This window comes from Cylas formicarius, unplaced genomic scaffold (assembly GCF_029955315.1).
Source record: "Cylas formicarius isolate icCylForm1 unplaced genomic scaffold, icCylForm1.1 PGA_scaffold_3__17_contigs__length_32017465, whole genome shotgun sequence".
In the NCBI taxonomy this organism is placed as follows: domain Eukaryota; kingdom Metazoa; phylum Arthropoda; class Insecta; order Coleoptera; family Brentidae; genus Cylas; species Cylas formicarius.
The window spans coordinates 25,509,911-25,528,323 of NW_026844326.1; the positions used below are offsets into that span (position 1 = coordinate 25,509,911).

At 34.0% G+C, this 18,413-nt stretch overlaps 1 protein-coding gene across 1 annotated transcript in view; it reads right to left on the minus strand.

The window, feature by feature from the left end:
• LOC132699643 (uncharacterized) overlaps window positions 1–9,409 on the minus strand; it is a 46,217-nt gene extending 36,808 nt beyond the window's left edge. Inside the window, exon 1 of the mRNA XM_060666479.1 lies at window positions 9,108–9,409. The gene's annotated coding sequence lies outside the window, so the exon portion shown is untranslated. The remainder of the gene's footprint in view (window positions 1–9,107) is intronic.
• Window positions 9,410–18,413: the final 9,004 nt, after the last annotated feature.

Genomic DNA, 18,413 nt, shown 5'->3' on the forward strand with positions numbered 1-18,413 from the left:
AAAACCATGACATTTGATTAGAACCTGACGTGCTTTTTTCGGTCTTGGAGATTCTGGGTTCTTCCAATGGGTTTTGGTTTCGACGTCACCAGTTTTGAGCATATAAGGATCGTCACGGGCGTCGTTTAACTTTTCTTGAGCGATGGTCTTTCGACGGTCCTTTTGTTGAAAATTAAACAGTTTCGGAACAAATGTTGCTGCTACACGTTTCATTCACAAACCTTCGGAAAGAATTGCGTGGCACCAGCCAATAGAGATTCCGACGTCTTCGGTCACTTCTCTATTATTGATTCGACGATTTTTCAATACCCTTTATTTAACTTCTTCAAGGCTTTCATCAGACAAAATACATCTAACGCTTCTGTCTTACAAAAAAAATTGCAAGTGCAAACTGTCTGAAACTGTAAGCATATGTTAGGGACACGTGTACTAAGATAACAAAAAAATATATTGAAGATCGAATGTACGTGGCCCGTCCAATTGCAAAGAAGACGAAAGAAGATGTTTCGTATCAAAAATGGTTAATCATGCTTCATACCATCAAGCAGATTGGATTAAAAATTTAGTAGAGTTTCGCTACAAACGCAGTCAAATGCATCCCCTCCAAGCTACTACAACACAGAGATTGTGGCCGGTTGCTGTGTACTGAATTGAATTGAATTGGAAAACTATAACCGCAGGTTTCTTTATCACTTCAGTGGTGCAAAAAACAATTCATTTTTTAACTTGTCAATAGAAATATATTTCGGTGTATTGGACTTATTTTGTTAGAATTTTTGAGTTTAAAAAAATTTTTTGAGCAGCGTAAAATAACAAGAACTTAAAACCTTTGCACTGAATTTTTGGTCACATTGTACGCATATTAAAAAAAAGTTTAATAAGAATGAATGAACATGAATGAGAACTAATAATAGTATTAAATCGTCCAAAAGTAAAAAGGTGGAGTGGTAAAATTTTTTTTTTGTCTTTGTCATTTTGTCTTGTTAGAGCGTCAAGGCGCCGCCATTGGTGCGTTCGCCGCCGGTCAATTAATATGTGGGCTGCGTTAAATTCAATTTAACGAAAATTTCGCGTGGGAGTTGCCGTTGCTCGTTGGAATTTTGCGAAAATTGAATTCGTTGCGTTGTGAGAAGGACGTCTACGTAATACGCCAGATTTGCCGTTATACGGCCACGTCAAGCGATCGTAATGACAAGCGGGCCATATTCGCGATTTTTTTATCAAAGTCTAATCGTTGATTCGATTTATCTTCTCGGGCGGCCGATAAATAATTATACAAAATTATGGCTAATAATCTTCCTAACGAGCTACGGTTTCTTACGGTTTTTTGAATCTATACCGCCTGGGTTTTTTTTAAGAGTTCGGAACGCAAATCTCACGCCTAGTGTAAAGTTCGGATTGGTTAGTTTTGGTTTCGAGTTGGAGGGGCAATAATAATGCCGAATAATAATGTACGAAGAGGGTGCGCTCAGTAGATTTGGGTTTTATGATGACGTCAAGCGTTCTCGCATAAATGTGGGCTTCATCACGACGCTGAAAAGTGTTAACCGAGAACATTCCATCACAAACTAAGCTGAAATATACTCACGATAATGTGCCAAAATATACTCCAAAACAATGAATTTTAAAATATCACAATAAAAATTACGACATAGTTTAATATGGATTAAAAACATATTGATTTACAAAGACTCGTTGGGACTTAAGCAAGAACTACGTCAAGATAGTAAACATTAAATATACACAAAAAAATGATCAACCAAGCGGATTGCATAGACATCCCAGCAATATCACATATTATTAGTTACATTAAAAACGAAAATTAGATCTAGGACACCGCAGTATACCTGTTGTAATATGGTAATATAGATCCAGTGATTCAAAAAGGTAAATAATCACCCATTTGCCTATTTTAACTGTGATTTTTCAAGTCTTGTATTATTTGTGGTGATTAGAATAGTCTAATAAAGAAACTCGATGATTATCATATTTTTTATATAATATAATTTCTCATTCAGAGAGAACCTACAATATATCATTTCTAAAATTTATTTTTAAATTCTTAATTTTTTTGTGGCAATAAATGATTTAAGCCAATTATCTGGCGAATTGTTATTTCTACGATCAAACTAAACAAAATTGGCACTTTTTTGGTTAATAATTTCAATTAACACTGAATTCCGGTTCAATAATTGTTGTCTTTAAAATTTAATTAATTTTTCAATTTTAATTTATATAACTGAGATTTAGGAAACGGCTAGTGAATCATGTTGAAACTACGTCATCTGAGTAATGTTTACAAACATGGAGTTGATGAAATAGTGCAAAATTTTAGAATACAAATTTATTTTATGTCAGCATCGTGAATAAATGACAGTATCGAGGAACGGAAAATTTTAAATTTGTTTATCGTTCTTGACGCTTTCAAGTTGTCGTAAAATCCAGTCAGGCTTTTATTTATACAGTAAAAAAAATGAATGAAAAAGTTTACTTTTAAAATCTTATAAACTTTACGTAAAAAAATAAACTGAGAAGAAGCGTAATTTATTGGCAAAGTGTTAAGTAAGTATAGATCAAACTAATAATTGTTCAATATTATTTTTTGACTGAACACAATTTTGGAAATAGTTAATAAACACCTCTTTATAAAAGCGTTTTGCTCCAAAAACTATTGCTATAGTTTGGAAGTTAAATTGGGAATGGTTGCATTGTTTTCATACGATGTTCATCTTTGCGTTGTATTTTTTATCTTGATATTATTTTACAAAATAATTTGTTTGGTATTAAGCGCCTTTGTAGATTCATCAGTTGTAATTTTTTTATTCTTTAAACCTACCTAACATACTTTTACTATTTACCGACAAATATTCTCTATAACTTGGTTGGTTACAATGTTTAATTAACCCTTAATTTCATGGAGGATATTTTAATTTTGTGGATTTGAAGGTATACTTGTAAAAATGTCCTTTAAGTTTGTTTTTCATCTAATAAAACTTTGTTATCTACAAAACTCCGGTTCCACAAGGCACCTTAAACATAAAATTTTGTTTTTGTGTCATTTTCCACTTGAAGACTGATAATAGAGCCAGGAATAATGCTTTATTCAGAAGTAATCATTACGATATCGGGGAATAAATTCGCGAATTTCGAGATTTCGACTAAAAAAACCGAAAACCGACGGGAAACATCGACGATCGATCAGAGCGGCAACCCCACTTACACGCGTGTCTTGTCGGATGCGGATTTAATCGTCTCAATTCCGAGTAAAGGCCGCCGGGACACAGTTCGAGATTAATCGACTCCACGCGTTTAATAAATATCGTGACGGTAGAAAAAAACCACCCGTTTCGGGATCGACTTCAAAGGATCGGCGCGATTCCTATTAATGGGGAGGAGAGGGCACTTTTTTTTTGTTGGCCGTCACGACGAGTTAATGCCCGGTTGCACCGATACGCATTTACCTACCTCAACTTGAGGCGGCCTCAAATTTTTAATCGTTCGGACGAATTAGTTATTACAATTTTATTTATGAAAAATCGGAAGCCATAAAAGTTGTAAGTGAATTTATATTTATAACTATTTTTTTATAATCTCAAATTCACATATTCAGTTTTTTTGAAAATTTCTTGATGGACTCATTAATAAATAAGTCCATTTTTTCTATACATTCATATTTATATTCATAATATAAGTTTTTACGGAATTGATAGAAAATTAGGGTAGCTTAGTTATATATTGCTTACGTGAGAGAGAGGGAGGGGGGAGGGAGGGAGGGAGGGAGGGGCAGAGAGAGAGAGAGAGAGAAATTAATTATTAATTCATCCATTATAACAAATCTTCATTTTGATTCTTTTTTTCTATGGTATATGGTGCGTAGTAAATCTTGCGTTGGTGCATCTATAAGATTATATCTTTGAGCACTGCTGTTGTTAGATCACTGAGGGTCTATATATTATTATTATAAATGTAGTGATAGCCTGCGTATCTCGAGCAAAATCTCGATGGAACGCGACCAGAGAATAGAAGGCAAAAAAACCGCGCCAAACGTATCGATTTAGTTCGTGAAAGTGCCACGAGGCGCGGGGCTTTCTTGAAAACGAGTTAATTGATTGGGATTCCTCTATAATAACAGTGATTTTTTGCTGTTTCCCGCGACGCGGTTTTTTTTCGAAACTTTATACAGGATGCACGTGAAAGTGTATCGCCAAAATCAGGTTAGAGTTTTACGCTTTTTCCGTTGGCCGTTGAATTTGCTCGTTTGACCGCAAAATACGTGTATAAGTCGTCGAAAAAATTTATCGCGTAAAATTCAAACTCTTTGTTAAGACCGGACTAATAGTCAACGAGTCAATAGCGAACTTGAATGTATAGAAACAACGCATACCAAAAATCAAAACTCAAAACCCAATATTTAAGTTGCAATAAATAATTGAAGTTGTGACGCCCGGCTATTAATTTTAGACCACATTAAATGCGCGGGAAAGACCGTGACGTCATACCGCTGCTTTTCAATCGATACGGCACATGTTATTGTGTTATATTATTTACGTATATTTTTGGCTCGTGTGGAGTGCAACAGTATTTCAAGTCGTGACCACGTATTTGAATACAACCCGTAAAACGCGAGATAAACTTGTTATTCGTCTACCAGATAATAAAGCCGTCGTTTTTGGGTAACATTATGTTCAGGTGTCACTTTAACCTTAAGTTTTCAGTCTCCATACGAATGGCGTAATGATCTATATAAAATAAGTTATCAATGTCAATATACTTCAAAATCAGTATTTAGGTTTCCACTACTTTAAAAAAATATTTTCTTTTGTTTTTTTTTTGTTGCATAATTTAAATTTTATTTGATATGCCATTTGAATTTTAAAAATTAGAAAACTTTAAGCTGAATACAATATTATGTTGGTTTGAAACTAGTGGCTAAATTTTCTATGAACATACTTTTTCGCTTTTACACCGCGAACTTCAGCAAAAGAAAAACTTTCGGTGATTTCGTTAGTTACCTTGACTTTTTAGAAAATCGGCTTCCGTCATTTTCAAAACTTTTTTTTATACGAAACACAAGATAACAAAAGTAAGCGGCAGTTGTCGTTCTCTAATGGCTTCTTTATGCTACCGTCCGGGTAGCGCGTATCTAACAAGCGAATTGACGTCACAACATAGAACTACGAAATTATTTTTTTCTACTCCCGTCTGCAAAATACCTAATTACACATCGATCTATAGTGCGGATAGCGTCACTTTACCACGTCAGTTTCGTTTCTCATGTGGTCGAGCCAATTCGGACATTTCCGGGATTTTACGGCACGGATTTGGGTGCAATCGCATGTTTACGGAGATATTTCCCACGCTTTGAAGTTTGACGTTTGTCAATTCTGACGGTTATGTCAGTGAATGTATTCGTGTTGTTTTGCGAAAACTAACGGTCGTAGAAAAAGTATAGTATGCAACACGTTCGGTCAACTTTTTAACTCACTCGCTCCGCTCGTGTCAAATAAACTCGTGAGTCAGTTTCCGTTTACCGCACATGTTGCATAATATACCATTTTTGAACGGTCTTTCTTTTAATAGCACAAATTTTGCGCAAGTTCCCTATTGGCAGAAGTTTGAATAGTTTAAGGTCATTCCGTGACTTTTCCAGTTACTATCCGGTGATTAGAAAAGCTGTTGACGTGAGGCTGAATTAAACTAGTTCAATCATATAACGCGAGGGCAGGTGTTAATGATTACCTACGTCGAGTAAACAAAATCGGCCCCATGATGGCTCGTTGCTTAATACGGAAAAGATCGCAGCTGGCAGCTCGTGATTGGTTTAAGCTAATGGGTTTATAACAACGATGAATCAAGACTGCAACCAAATATGTTATCTTTACGTGGACGTTGATTCGAAAATCGACCAAGTGCAAAATGTCTACCAGAAATTCATTACCCTAAAGGATAGCACATATATTTTGTTCAATGTTAACAACGGTAAGTGTTTCCTTCATTCATTGTGCAGTCTTTTTATAAGTAAGCCCGCTTGACTGCTTGTAGAAGCGAATATTTGTTAGTATGAATAAGTAAAATAAACACAATCAGCCAGTGTTTGCATTGCAAAGTGTTAAGTTTTGACACTTGTGGCTTCGAGGACAAGTCCATTGCCGAATTTGTTTGCGACATACAGGATGGCTCATTCACGCCTCAGAATAATTAGAAAAGGGCACAATCGTCGGTTCCTGAGCAAAATAAATTTCCATTAGTTCGCTCTGCTTCAGCTTCTGCACTCGCGTACATGAAATACATTAGGGTGCAAAAAAAATATTTTTTTTAGCTCTTACCCTCTCAAATGTTTCCTTTTGATATAAAAAAAATCCTCACCAAAGATGGGCCCTGTAGCTTAACTCTAAGGGGCCGCTATTTTTATTTTAGATTACCATTTAATTAACATGGGAAAAATTCTTTTTTTACTAAAATTAAATTTACGTATAATGTTCGCGACTTTTCGCAAAAAACCAATTTATATTGTTAAAGTCGAGTCTTCAAGCTTTCCAAAACCGTATAACCAAGTATGATTATCATTAAAAGAAGATTAATTACAACCATTTAAAAATTACTATATTTTGAACTTTTCAGAAATAGCTTCTAATAATTTTTTGTCTACATAATTTCTCAAAATTTTTATCCTAATTAGTAGTCAGTGTTTCATTTCTATGGATTTCAAATTTTAAAATGGTTGTCAGTACGTAATGTGGGTGGCAGCACTAATTATAATAGCACATATATTAATAAAGTATTGTGTATTGTCATTCTTTAAAACTCTCAGTAATTTCAATTATTATAAGTAAAATTGCTGAATAGAAAATTTATTTGGTTAGTTTATTTAGTAAACGAAAATTACCGAGTATAATAAAAGTTTGACTATTATTTTTTTACAAGCATACAGATTGTAACCTCACAATTCGACAGTATTTTGATGAAGTGATTAGAGATGTTATGAAAGTTTAGAAACCTACTGTTATTCCCGTCTGTCAACCATATAACGCTATTACTAAAATCATGAAAGTTTATCGAGAGTGGGAACTTTGAAAAAAAAAAAAAGGAAATTCAGAAACAAAAAATTAAGGAGCATACATTTAAAAATCGCCTTGATAATTTGTTTCATGTATCTAATCATAACATAGCATATTCTTTAACAGAAGCTCAGTCCAAATATTTAAACGAAGAATGGAAAACGTCAAATCGACATAGTATTTTTTCAACTTCTGCAAACTTAGAAGTTTCGACAGACTCTAATGAATTGTGAGGTTAGAATCTGTATGCGTGCAAAAAAATATTTGTAAAACTTTTCTTATACTCGGTAAATTTCGTTTACTTAATTTTGTACATGAAAAACCCAACAAATAAATTTTTCTTTGTCATTTTACTGATAATAATTAAAATTGCTGAGAGTTTTAAAGAATGACAATACCCAATAATTTCTTAATATATGTGTTGCAGACACTGACAACTGCACCGTATGATCTAATATAATTTGTGCTGCCACCTAGACTACGTTCTGACAACAATTTTAAAATTGGAAGTCAATAGAAATAAAACACTGACTACTAAAATTATTAGAAGCTATTTCTGAAAAGTTCAAAATTTAGTAATTTTTAAATGGCTGTAATCAATCTTCTTTTAATGATAAGCATACTTTGTTATATGGTTTTGGAAAGGTTAAAGACTCAGTTTTAACAATATAAATTGTTTTTTTTTTTTTGTAAAAAAATTGCGAATATTCTATGTAAATTTAATTTTTGTGAAAAAAGAATTTTTCCCATCTTAATTAAATGGTAAACTAAAATAAAAATAGAGTTGAGCTACAGAGCTCATCTTTGGTGAGGATTTTTTTTTATATCAAAAAGAAACATTTGAGAGGGTAAGAGCTAAAAAAAAATTAAATTTTTTTTTGAAGCACCCTACTCTACATTCCTTAAAAAGTGCAAAGGAAAGAGATCTGAAGGAAAGAGACAAGTACCTCTTTCATTTTTAGTTAAATATATCCAACTATTACGGAAGAATACCTTGCAATAAAAAAATCGTTGTACTCACTAAACCAAAGTTTTGGTTAGTTTTTGATATTTCACTTGATTTTTGTTAACACAGGTGATACAATAGCGTTCGCGTTATTAGTGGCAATCCCTGTTCATACATAGTAAATAAAGCTTCAAAATAAATTAAAATATTGATTTTACGGTACTCAATTCAAGGTGACCACCGCTTTAAAAGTTTGCTTGGGACGTAATTAATTATCATTTTTTCAGAAACCAATTTTTTTTAGATTTCTTTGTGCGAAATTTCATCTGAAAATTTTGTTAAATAAATTTTCGATGGTTTACGCATTTTTGAAAAATTTTGGTAAATATAAATTTTTGAAAATATTTTTTTGGTATTATGCAATTGAAATATAATTAGTAACGCTAAATTTGGGTCACAGTAATTATTTATTTAAATTTAATTATTCTAGGCCCTATGTGAAAATTTAAAAAAAAAATTTTTTTGAAATTTGAAGTCTTAAATTAGTCCTTTCCTTCTCAAAATTTCGCATAGTAAAATTTTAAAAACAAAAAAAAAATATTTTCCTCTTTTTATGTATTCACTTTTTCTTTCATAATGAAGTGATAAAAAAAGTGATAAAAAGTGAATAAGTATAATTATAACCTTTAGAACATTGCACCCAAAGTCAAAATATTTTTTTTTTCTTTTTTCTTACTTTGTTTGGGATTTCATTTGTATGCCGTTTTATTTTTTATTCTCTTTCTTCTTTGAGTTTCTTTTCGTTTTTATAAGAGAGCTATTACAAAAAAAAACTTACATACAAAAGTAAAAAGTACTTTCAAACTTATAAAGCATTGCAAGTCGAAATAACAAATGTGCCATGATGTTTTCTTCGTTTCCTTCTCTTTTCTTTATTTCGCATTTTATTTTTTCCTCTCTCTTTTTTCGTAGAATAGCGATCCGCAAGAATCATACATACTAAAATTCAATAAAAAAGTAGTGAAAAATTAAGAGATATCGATGGTCGATCACGAGAGGAACTTTCGCGACACATTTCTCCCTTAAATCTAAAAACAACTAACCTTATTTATTGGCCGCGCACTAACCAAACTTAGCAGCGAAACTGTCTTTTGTGGGAATTCCTCAAAAACCCGAAAAATCGAACAAGTCGCCCGTACCCCGACTGGAAAGAGCGAAAATCGAAAAAAAAAGAACCGCGTCCTTGGCCGGCCTTGAGCACCCGCGATCGTCAGTTGTTCGCGACCGAAGAGCGTCGACGCGATTGTTTCATTATCGCGGACAGCAGCCACCTGCGATAAGGCCCGTTTCTTCTTCCTCGTTCTGTAAGCGACGTGCGGAGGACCGGGGCCGTTTAGAACGTGACGATTTGATTGTTACAAATTGACTCGGACGGGTGCCGCCGGCTTATATGGAGTTTTTTTTTTACTTTTCGCCACTGGCGGTGAGGATGTGTGACGCGGTGGGGGAGTTTTGGTCGAACGGGGGTGGGAGGGACGCTCGCGGAATATTTTAGTCGCGGATGAACAGTTCGCAAAGTATGTGACGACTAAACGAAACGGGTCGGTCATTATGCAGAAGAAGTTTCACAAAAATCAATTAAATATTAATTTAAATAATAAATAAATTGGTCTTTATTTTCCAGCATATTTCAATAAACAAAATATTTCACTATTTTACAAGTAAACTGTTTTTCATCTTAAGCGGAGAAAATATAAACAATTTATAAAAATTCTAATATCTTAAATAACTAATAGAAAAATATAATAATTATGAATTAGACTAATATGTTTGAATTATCGACTTTTATTGATTTATAGGTCTCAAGTTATTATTATTTAGCAAAAAGATTTTTATTTATGTAATAACGATATTTATTTCGCATATAAAATACAGTCGATAATACAGGAACCCATCAAGTAAATACGAAAAAAAGTAAAGAAGGTTCATCCAACTTGCGCATGGAACAATCAAGAAGAAGAAGAAAAGAAGAAGAAGAAAAGAAGAAGAAGAAAAGAAGAATAAAATGTGTGTCTTTAGTATCCAGAAAGTAAGAAAAATAACAATTTAAAGAGGATAAATTCAAAAAATAGGATAATAGGCATTTCACAAAGAACTCTTAAACTTAACCGTTTTTATAAAAAAATGAAAATAATCTACTAAAAAATTATATGAACTAAAACCAACAACCAACAAACACGTGAAGGTAAAACATATCAACTGCTTTTTACAATATACAAGCATTTTAGACAAATAAGAGAGCTGCTTCCAAAGTGAATAGAATAATAAATGCGTTTTTTTATTAATTTCCTTCTCTTATCCTTTCTAAAAAAAATTTATTCTAAATAATCTATACATGACAGCATAGCTTTTCACACCGCGGTTTTGAATGTACATTTAATATATTTAATTACATTTAATATTAATAAATAAAAATTACTAAGGTCCATAATTATTTTAGACAATATAATACAATATAACTCAAATCAAATTTAATTTAAAAAAAACTTGATTATGCTCCTTGAAAGTCCTCGTCGAATGCGACATCGACTTTGAGGCCGTCCTCAAATACAATAAATTTTTTCACGTTTATTTATCAACGACTCCAAACAGCAAAAGAATAGCAATTGAAGCAAATGTTATCCCGATGCTGTTTGAATTGTAAAAGAAGTGTATTTTTACACTCATTCCTATTAAATCGAATAGTCAAAAAGTTTTCTGATAGGAATATCTTTTTTCCTCGTCGTCCATCTTTTTAACTTAGACTCTCTTTTATTTTATGATTTGAAGTCCTCCAAGTCATTCTGTTCCGTAGTCGACTTTAAAGATAACATAAAATCGGTTACCAAACACATGAATCCATCCTTAAGGTCACAGTCAACAAGTCAAGTCAACAAGTATACATATTATAATTATTTTGATCAACAACGTAAAATAAGAGATCTGAACAATACAATTGCGCTCGCGTTATTACTGGAAATCCCTGTATATATATATATATATATATATATATATATATATATATATATATATATATATATATATATATATATTCTCACGTAGTGATTCACGGATGGAAAAATGTGATGACACTATATTCCGGGATATCATCCGTTCGCTCGTTGAACTCCGACTGGAATCCTGCAAATCTTGCATCCGACTGGAATCCTGCAGACGTTTCGCCAAAATCTAACTTGGCATCTTCAATGCTCGCGCTCCGAAAACACTTCGAACACTGTGTAACTATAAATGCCATTAATAATCTTGATTATAGGTATTTCCGTTATATCAGTTATAGTCACTCTCAAGGGAATGTCAAAGTAACGGTAACTTGGACTACCCAGAGTTACCGTTAATAATACAACGACTGTTAAAAAAAATAAGTAGATTTCCTTTTATTAATGGCTAGTAATAGGGATAGTGTTTCTCTTGTTCATTTATATTGATGGGAGAATATGTAGATGATGTAATTTAAATATAATTTGTAATACTCTAACTTAAACTACTAACTACTACTTCCAAATTCGAAGTATTTAAGTCTTCTTTATTGTTTTATAAAAAATATTGGTCAGAAAATAGCATTGTGTACTATTTCAAAGAAGACTGAAAATACATATGGCTTAAAAAAGGACCATTCCAAAATTCCCGTTTACAATTTTTGCGGCAACTAAATCACTAAGGAATACCCTAATAATTACAATAATAAATACATTTATTGCTGCGCCAAATATACATATCGTTACGCTACAAAATATTAGATGGTGCCAATTTTAAGGCAAACAAAAGGCATAATAAATCGCAGACATTCAGCAAAGCCAGACATTGTTCAAGCCTCAATTTGACGTAAACCAAGTTATCCTAAGAACAAATAACATTAATCATCAAATATAGTTTTCAATAAATAGAAAAGTCTTAGGAGAAAAAAGGGGTAAGGGTAAACCGCAGAGTGTTTCCGATACAGAAATTATTGAGTTCCAAGAAGATATTTCTTATACCGGCTTTTAAAAGTTTTGGTTGATATTGTTAGACCGAAAAGGCTTAAATTATTTAACGTAAGTGTAATGCTTTAAGAAAGTGATCACATTTCTTTTCGATTCAAGTCATAAAAATCTGTACGAAAAGTGATTTTGTTAAAAAGATATTCAGGATATTTACACTCAATTCATTTAAAATAGAATATACCACGGTTGCACATGTTAAGTCAACCCGAAACTGCAAAGTATGAAGAAATATGATCATGTCGGCCAACTCCATAAACATGGCGCAAACATGAATTTTATATTTTCTGTACATACCACAGCAATGATTGAAGTGTGACAGAACAATGGATTCACAAAGTAGTTTCTTTGTAACAATTGGAAGAAAATATCTATTACTGTATATTAACTTAAAATTCCTATATGCCATTCCCAATTTGCTTGTAATGAGTTCCTTGAACCGCAACTTAGAGTCCAAAATCAATCCTAAACTTTTCGATGCATCCGAGTATGGTATAGGAGTGTCATTAATTTTTATGATCATTTTTTTTGACATTATGTACCTGCGAATCACTTCCACTCCCCACCCGACCCACACCAACGAATTATGTTGGATTTAGCTGCAGTAGATGATCGGATGCAATTTTATAAAAGTTCTTTAAAGAAGCGTTAATTTTAGTCTCAGACTGTGTCATGTCATGATCTCAAAAATAAAAGTAAATGTCAGTGTCATCAGCATATAGGTGATAATTACAATATTTTAAAGCCTTTACGAACTTAAACGTATCAATTGTATAGAACAAGGGACCCAATATGCTACATTGTGGTACAACTAACGCAACGGAGATTGGTTCGGAATACATATTGTCGCAGAACGCCTGCAGTGTGTGGAAACACAAAACTGAAATTAGCAATATATGATCGATCATGGCTAACCTAACCTAACCTTGCTAAAGTCTAACAAAATTATCAAAGCACTCCCACAAGTATAATCTTTTCTAAACCCGATTGGTTTGTATTAAGTATAGCCGACAATTGGTTTAAAGAAAACGTATTAATTTTGTTTCGTCTAAATTGCCCCTATTTGGAATGTGATAAGCATGTTATCAATATAATAGATAGTGTAAAGTTTTTAGGATGAATTTGTGGACTGCAATGGACATATTGATAGTTCAATAAAACGGTTAAATTCTGTTTGTTGTGGAATTAGAGTAGTTACACTACAATACAACAAAAATTTTGTATTTTGCCAATTTTCTGTCCATTTAAAATATGGCATTATTTTTTGGGGAGGGCACAGCGCAGTACAAAGATTATTTGTAGTTCATTAGAGAGTTATAAGGCTAATTAAAAAGATGAAGTGTGGAGATAGTTGTCGAGGAATTTTTCAGATGGAAATATTAATGACAGTATACGGTGTCATATTTACGAGTCACTCATTTTCTTTTTTAAAAATCGGGAATATTTCGAACTACATATATCATCCCATACGTTCAACCCTAGAACGCGAAATGTAAATTACCCAATACATAGATTAACTCAGAGAAGAGTCCATACTATATGTGTAGAAGTTTTTATAACAAACTGTCCAACAGTTTAAAAGAAATAAATAGTTTGAAAAGATTTAAAATAAATATTAGGACACTTCTAATCAATAAAAGACTAAAAACGCTATTTCTGTTGTGTTTTTGTATTTTGTAATATACTAACACAATTTGAAATAAAAATTATTATTATTATTATTATTATTATTATTATTATTATTATCAAAAAGAGCTAAGAATTTTCTTATTTGCCAGTCAATTATTCTTCCAAAAACTTTAGAAAGAGTAGTAGTGACTTTAGCTGTTTAAATTCTGTGGGGTTCTTTACTTTAGGAGGAGGTGCGACCTTTGCATGCTCAAGACTTTGGAAAATAAGAGTTCAATATTTATTCGTTTATGACATGTAATAAAAGGGATTATAACAGGGCCACAAAAACGTATTTATCATCACCTGTATACACAGATATACGAGGTTAGCGCCAAAATATCCCGGCCTGACATAGATGCAGCTCCAGTATCACGATAAAACTTTGTCTTTTAAATATGTATCTTAGTAGGCTGCGAAAAAAAATTGAAGTCTTGACAACATTTTAAACAAGACGTGTCCGAAAAGAAGCTGCAAATAACGCAAATTGAGTATAGAGCAGTCATAAAGTTTTTGGCAAAAAAAGGGTTAGTACTTAAAATTATTAAAGAAAGGCTGGATGGTGTGTACGACCAAAGTTCTCCTTCGTATTCTGTAGTGAAAGAATGGGCAAAACGTTTTCGAATGAGGCAGGAGACCCTTGAAGATGATTCAAGAACTGGTCGACCAGTAGAGGTCGAAACGGAAGATATTGTTGCGATTGTGGCAGAGGTGGTATTGAGTGATCGACGTTTAAAGGTGAAGGAAATCTCAGAAATTACTAAGCTTTCTGATATAAGTGTTCGTCGAATCCTGCATGATCCATTTACTTATGCATAAGGTTAGTGCAAGATGGGTTCCTAAAAACCTTTCGGCTATTCAAAAACAACACCGTGCCGACTGTGCGTGGTCTTTTTTGGAACTCTGTGGATCGGAACCGAAGTCTGTCATAGAATCTATTGTGACGGGAGATGAAACTATGGTTCTCTATTATGACCCTCTATCGAAAAAAGAATAAATGGAGTGGCGTCGTAAGGGTGAAGCACCTCCAAGAAAATTCAGAGTCTGCCAGTCAACAAAAAAGGTGATAGCCACGATCTTTTGGGATTGTGAAGGAATTCTTTTGATAGATTTTAAAGAAACTAATACCATTGTCAATGGTAAATATTACGCAACAATATTACATTAATTTGCACACGTGTAAAACGTCGAGGAAAACTGACCAGAGGCTTGCGTCTGTTGCACGATAATTCACCTGTCCATACTGTTGGTGTTGCACAAGCTGCCATTTTAGAGTGTGGGTTCCAACAGATAGATCATCCCCCCTATAGTCCAGATATGGCCCCCCGCGAGTATTATTTGTTTGGATATTTGAAAAAGGACTTACGTGGACGGCGGTTTAACAACGAAGTTGAGTTAAAAGATGCAGTTTTAGCTCATTTTGCAGACAAACAAAAAGAATTTTTTTTTAAAGGGATTGAGTTGTTTATAAAGAGATATAATAAGTGTATTGAAGTTAAGGGGGATTATATTGAAAAATAATAAAAAATTGTTACTTTACTTTGTTTCTTTCAAATTCAGGTCGGGAAATTTTAGCGCTGCCCTCGTACCTTATCATTTTATACAAATGATAAATAAATCCAATTAATAAATTCTTTATTGCAAATAACTAACCAAAAATAAGTATAGATTAAAAATAATTTCATAAACCATCTTCTAACAAAACAAATATTGACGTGTACGGCAAAGAAATGAATTTTCATTACTAAACTACCTCTAAATAAAATTTAACTCTCAAGTTCAGTGCCATTTTCCGATGGCAAAATCCGCCAGAGCCGACCGCGTTGCGCCGCTAATTAATTTGAACCGTCGACACATAACTGTCAAAGATAATAAACAATTACGCCTACTTTTCAAACTGACAGAACAAAGGAGACGGGCGGACGGGGCCCACTTTACGGCGAGAAACAAACAGCAAAGCAGCGGCAATTAGCCAAAAAGGTAATAATAAGAACGCGCTAGTTTTTCGACAAGGTGTCGGCCATATTTAACCGTAGGGGGAGGTCGAGGAATAATTGTTGTTTTGTTTAATAGTATTCCCATGACATCATCGATGTGGGAACGACAAAAACGGTCGACAAAAAGCGACATAACAGATCGGACAATTTCATAGTTGAAATTTCAATAAATGCCGTTCGTTGTTTTTTTTTATCGGCCGCCGATTGGTCCGGAGGCGGGATACGTGATTAGATACACTTTCTAGTAGTTTCCGATCGGTTTTTGAGAGCGCGGACCAGCGAAATTTGTATATACCGGCTGTCAGTGGGGTAATTTGTCGTGGAGTCACTATTTTACATCCAAAGATTTTTTCTATTAAACGGCTGATGAAAATCTAAGAGTATCACAAATTTACAAAAACGAAATACACCGTTGAAGATATAGCAGGAAAATACGTTCCGAGATGACATCAAATTTGGATAATCAGGAGAAATTAATCGTTATTTCGTGTCCTTGTTCGAGAAATGTGCATCGACCATAACTATTTATGGTACTAACAAAATCAGTAATGCATCTAATTTTACTTTTAAATTCGTTGAAATTTCTCATATTACCGAAATCGTATCGGAAATAAAATCTGTTATGAGTTATGAGTTAGGTAACTATTGCACTTGTGCGACGAAATTTTGAGATTAAGTGACAAGTCAATGGCAACAGCTTTGGTTCAATTGCTGATTGCCAAGTGTCGGTATATTGTATTTGATGAAAATACGTTAAATTTTCTGCAGTCGTATCTATATAACCTGCGGCAAAAGATAATTCAGCTCTCCTCATCTCTAGAGAAAGAAAATATACGTCCAAGATGGAACCTATTCAAATTGTAGAGTCTGGTAAAAGTCTGCGTCTATGTATTGATGATAACATGAAGATTTTGGATCAAGTCGCGCTTATCTCGAAAGGTGTTATATGCATTTGAGATTGCTGTATTCAAATAACAATGTATTGTCGTATGACCTGAAAATTCAGTTATGGAAGAGCCTTGTTTTCTCTCGTTTGTCTTACACCTGCTTAGACACTGTGACCTCTTATCAGCTTGTTGGCGTTTTATTTCCAACTTACTTAATATCCAGGCACTCAAGAAATTAAAATGGTTAAAAATGGAAAGTTTTCAAGCACACCTTTATATATATATATATATATATATATATATATATATATATATATATATATATATATATATATATATATATATATATATATATATATATATATATATATTCTCACGTATTGATTCACGGATGGAAAAATGTGATGACACTATATTCCAGGATATCATCCGTTCGCTCGTTGAACTCCGACTGGAATCCTGCAAATCCTGCATCCGACTGGAATCCTGCAGACGTTTCGCCAAAATCTCACTTGGCACCTTCAATGCTCGCGCTCCGAAAACACTTCGAACACTGGGAGGTTATCGGCGGTGCGTGCGGTATTTATACTCTGCGCCGGAGATGGTAACGGTGCTGCTTGTGCGTGGGGGGAGGTGGCTCCGCCCACTGAATTGTCGCGTTGTTAATTTCGCCCGATCGTAGTTGCGATGCCCCCGTTGGCTGCTGCGCATCGCTCTGCTGTTTGATTATCGTTCTCCACGTGTTGGATAAATGCAGAGCGTCGTCTCTCGTATTGAGGTGTCCGGACTTTTCTATTTCGATGGCCTCTCGTATAATCCTAGTCCTAAAATCAGGAATATTAGCTATTTGTTTGCAAGTGCCGAAATCAATTTTATGGCCTGTCTGATGTTGGTGCTGAAACAAAGCAGATGTTGTTTGTTTGTTTCTAAACGATGTGGCTGTTTGGATGGATGGTGGATGTTTGTGGCTAAACGATGTTCCTCGAGCCTGGCTGAAATCCTTCTGTTGGTCTGTCCCACATACGTCAGGCTGCACGATCCGCACGCTACACTGTATACTCCTTGGTTTTCCAGAGTAATTTTTTGTTTTGGGTTTCTTAGTATTGCTCCGATGGTATGGTCAGGTTTGTATGCCGTTGATATGTCGTATTTCCGTAATATTCGGCCGATTTGGTCAGTAACCCCCTTGATGTATGGCAGGACAGCGATCGATCTTCGTTGGGTCTCGTCCTGCACTCTCTGCTGCGGCTGTTGTTGTTTACTGATTGCCTTGCTGACGGTGCGCCTTTGGTATCCGTTTTGTCGAAGACAGGTACTAATTTTCTTCAGTTCTTTATCTCTGTTCCTCTCGTTTGTGAGCCTGAAGGATCGAGCAATTAATGTATTTGCCACTGCCTGTATCTGTGATGGGTGGTGATGAGATTTAGCGTTCAGATATCTATTAGTGTGTGTTGGTTTTCTATAGACAGTGTGTTCCAAGTGCCCAGCTTCGGTCCTTGTGCCTGGGCATCAAACTTTTAGCTTTTATTTAAAAAGGCATTTACTTCTTCCCGGGCGAAATAACTAAAATGTAAATTTGTACTTTATCATAAGGTTCTTCTTTGAAATGTGTAGATTGTATTTAGATATGTGTTAAGGTTTAAACCCCCCGCCACCCCCTCTCTCACACTCTCTCACTCTCTCTCTCTCTCACTAACTAATCAAAACTAAACAAATGGCATCGAAGAAAATTGAAATCAAAAGACCTCCTTCTTTATCTGTATTTGTTGCGATATATATCCATTTTCTTGTGAGTTACTCAAGTAGCATGATTTTTTAGA